General features: G+C 36.0%; 1 pseudogene; it reads right to left on the reverse strand.

Moving 5' to 3' along the window:
- Window positions 1-256: 256 nt before the first annotated feature.
- LOC101994031 lies at window positions 257-716 on the reverse strand (annotated as a pseudogene).
- Between the last annotated feature and the right edge of the window lie 3455 nt (window positions 717-4171).

The following is a 4171-nucleotide window of genomic DNA, read 5'->3' on the forward strand; positions in this document are numbered from 1 at the left end:
AAACCCTGCTGCAGTTGGACAGTGAAGGCTTTAGAAGTGCAGCTCTTCCTGATACCCCTGGAGCTCATATACACTCTTCTTCAAGATAGCCTCCTCTTTGGGTATCAGATTCACTCCACAACATCCAAGGTTCCATTTTGTTACAGGACACAGGGCTCACAGAGGACGATGTCATCCTTTATTTCATAAAATCTCCTAATCCTGCTGGAAATGATTCCAGTCCGCAGACACTGTCAATCCCTCTTTCCATGGCTCCTCATTTGTCAGTGCCTAGTTCTGGGTGAGATTCTTCCTGGAGATGCCAGTAACATCCATGGCCCTCCACATGAGCACACTTAAGTCTTCACACTCCCTAAGAACCCATCCCCGACAGTTTGGCAAGTGGACTCCCAACCTTTCTCCCATCAAATAACTGAACAGAGCTCAATCCAGATCACAACACAACCACTTCTGATAACTTGACTTCGGGGAAAGCCGCTGTATTTCAAGCTGTGCAGGTCAAGATATCTAATATGTTTGAAACAACAAGCAACTTGGTACACAACACTGGGAATGATGATCTTAAAGAATTTTACATTATGTTTGACCACACAAAGCTTGCCCTTTTTCACTTGCTGCTGGTCTCCAGTCATGATAATGACCAGTTTAGAGTTCTCAATCATACTATAATCTTTGCCAGGGACAATTTTTGGTGTTCTAAGGGAAAGGCTTCCATGTTAGAAATCTGAAGACAGATGCTACAAAGAAATCTCACATTAGCTCAGAACTGAATATAATTAAGGGTTATTTATTTAGGGGCAGACTCACGGATCACAGTCTTCCACTCAAATGGGGAACAGCAACTAAATCCAGCGGCTGGAAGAAAGAGAAGGATCACGCTCTTAACATCACCATATATAGTATAAGAAGCAACGTCCAAGTGAGCAGGTAACTTAAAGGTTCCTGGCTGAAGAATTTCCTATGCACCTCCCCCTTTTGTTTAAATAAGAGAGTTCTAAGTCTAATACAAAATTATATACAATAAGGACAAATATCAAATATAAAAATTAGAATTAAGACTAGCATAAATAGTATCAAGCAAGAAACACTTGGTAAGTGTTTCAGTAATTATCCTATCCTAAAGAGTCTAAGTCTTGTATTATAAATAACTTGGCTAAGTCATGAGAGGAAAGTAACTATGACTATCTAGTCTTCAACCCCATCAAAGACCTGAGAAGGGAAATAATATTACTTGAGTATGCAGGAAGTGCAATCAAGCAACTTCCAAAATGTGCAAGAAATGACAGAGCAACTGGCTACCTTGTCAAACACCCAAAGTCTCATTTGCATTGTTGGAGCAACCAACTTTAGCTGATGCCCAGAGTAACTGACAGACCATTTTCAGAGGCAGGAAAATTTTTCAAAACTAAGATTTGACAGTCTTTCTTCATGTATCCTGCTTGTCTTGTCCAGACATTTTGTATTTTGTCAGTGGTCAATGCATTACCAGTTCCTTCCCCAAGGCCAGTTTTGCCAAGAAAAAAACAAGTTCCAAGAGAAGTGTCTTCAGTGCTCAACATTCTCTCAAGAATAGATCAGTGCTGCCAGGAGCAATAGTGTCTCACGTCAACAGAACCCGAACTTATTTAAATGCCATATTCTATAGCTCTTTGAAGTGGTTGAAGATTACCTATATATGCAGAATACAATATCTATGTATCTAAAGAATCTTATTAGTCTAACTATAAGTATGACAAAGATGACAATTGACCGATAATTCTTAACTTAAAGACTAAGACTTCATATTAGAATATTAAACAATCTTTAAACAACTGTGCAACAAATGAGGACAATGACCTAAAAATGTAAACAAATGTGTAAGTATCTTGATCAGAAGTAGAAATGTATATTGCAATATGATAAATATATTGTAAAATTGTATCAATATACAAAATGTCTTAAGCAGAGGTAGAAACATGCATGCATACAATATAAAAAATAACTTTGCATAGGTATGCAAATATTGTAGACAAAAATAGGAACATATTCAATATAATTTAAATTTGTATCAATATACAAGAATCTATACCAATGTTAATTGCCTATAAATAATAGCTTACTAGTATTCACTATTATTATTAATGTGAGTAAGCTCACACTAATCTATTATCCCATCCAATTTTCCTCTTTTATTTTTCCAAAGAGATCCCTGAGAGTACATAATTTCCACCCCAACTCCCAAGCCTATACCAATTATAATCAACCCCTAATTAATGTCCCTAACTCTAAAGACAAACTTTGTTGGGAGAAAGGATGTCATCTTCTAGAATTACTTCTAGCTGTCATGGGAGCGATGTTCTTTCTATGGGATCCTGTGAAAGTAAAATGATGGTTAAGTTTCAAGATTACTGTCTGATATAATAGCAAAATGTCTCTGAGTATTTGGTAGGGTTTTTTCTGAGGATCCTATTTAGAGCTCTGGCCAGAATGCTGTAAAAGTTGCACCATTTCAATTAACTAAATTAGAATCATCTTGAGCAGCTGGTACCTAAAACAGGTCTTATAGTAGTGCTATCAGTATCATGATGTCATATCAACCAGGTGGAGTCATTGTTGTGGGGCTCCATCTTCTTCCTAGAAACTTCCAAGGTTACTGCCGGAAAATTTATTGTTCATTGTGGAAAACTTAAACATTATTTATATAGACATATTCAATGAAAGGTATGATAAAGACAAAAATAAGGATAAAGATAAGTAAAATTATTTTATAAATTCTTTCTTCTTTCTGTCCCATACTAGATGGCTCTTGATATAAGATAGAAGCTCTGAATTTTTCTTTTAACAACATGTTTGGATTTAGAGAAGGACAGAGCCATTGTCTAACTCCAAAGCCAGCTTTGATTTTTAAGTGAGTCATGACTATTATTATAGTAGGTAGCATGTGTGTGTGTGTATGTGTTCAGTGATTCTTACCCTCAGCTGACCTGCCCTCATAAGTCATATTTCTCTTTGTTTGGAGATTTTATCTGGATAATTATCTTTTCCTCTTTAGGCATCTAGATGTACAGGGTCTCTTGACTAACAGAACCCTGCCTCAACCGTTATGAGGTTTCCTTACCATCTGTATGGTTGTCACCTTTGTGGATGAGCTGTCATTTCTCTTTCTCAAGAGGTTTCCCTTTTTCAAACCGAATCTTTATTAATTTTTATGGTATCCATATCTTTTCTTCTTCTGTGGAAACAAGAGCAAAACACCTTCTCCAAGGTAGCAAATCTCCTGGTTTCCATTATGAGGTCAATACATCCTTAAAATACACCAGCTGATTTAATTCAGAACATTTCTCTGCTGCTGTTGTTTCTTTCTTATCAGTGTTAAGAAAATTTAAGGTTAACAAAGCATTATGAAATCTATTTCTGGGGGTATTTTCCATACCTTTCTGTTTGTTTAACATATCCTTTATAGTTTGATTTTATCTTTCTACAACTGCCTGACCTGTATGATTGTTTGGTATACCTGTAATATGCTTTTATTATTATAAGCAAAAAACTGTTTTATTTTCTTAGAGACATATGCTGGACCATTATCTGTCTTTATTTGTGCAGATATACCCATGATGGGCATAACTTCTAATAAATGTGTGATTACTGAATCAGCATTTTCTGAGCCCAAAGCAGTTGCCCATTGAAAAGCTGAATAAGTGTCAATAGTGTGGTGTACATATTTTAATTTTCCAAAATCTGCAAAGGGGAAGATATCCATCTGCCAGATTTCATCCCTTTGAATACTCTTTGGGTTACTCCCTGCAGGTAGTGGTGTTTGGTTATAGAGAGAGCAATAAGAATATCTCTTTATAATCTCCTTAGCTTATTGCCATGTAATAGAAAACTCTTTCTTTAAACCTTTGCAATAGACATGATATTTCTTAGGAAATTCTGAGGCCTTCAACACACTTTCAATCAATAATCAATCAATTTCTGCATTACCTTATACTAGAGGATCTGGCAGACCCATATGGGATTGATGTGTGTTTGTATATGGGACAAAGCCTATTCCTGATTATTTCTTGAAACTGTGTGAATAATGAAGTCAATTCTGTATCATCTGCTATAAATTCAGTGGTTTCAATATGTAAAACAACTCTTTCTGCATATTGTGAGGAAGGATCCAAGTTCTATGAAGAGAACTTATAAA

Source organism: Microtus ochrogaster, linkage group LG4 (assembly GCF_000317375.1).
Source record: "Microtus ochrogaster isolate Prairie Vole_2 linkage group LG4, MicOch1.0, whole genome shotgun sequence".
Lineage (NCBI taxonomy): Eukaryota > Metazoa > Chordata > Mammalia > Rodentia > Cricetidae > Microtus > Microtus ochrogaster.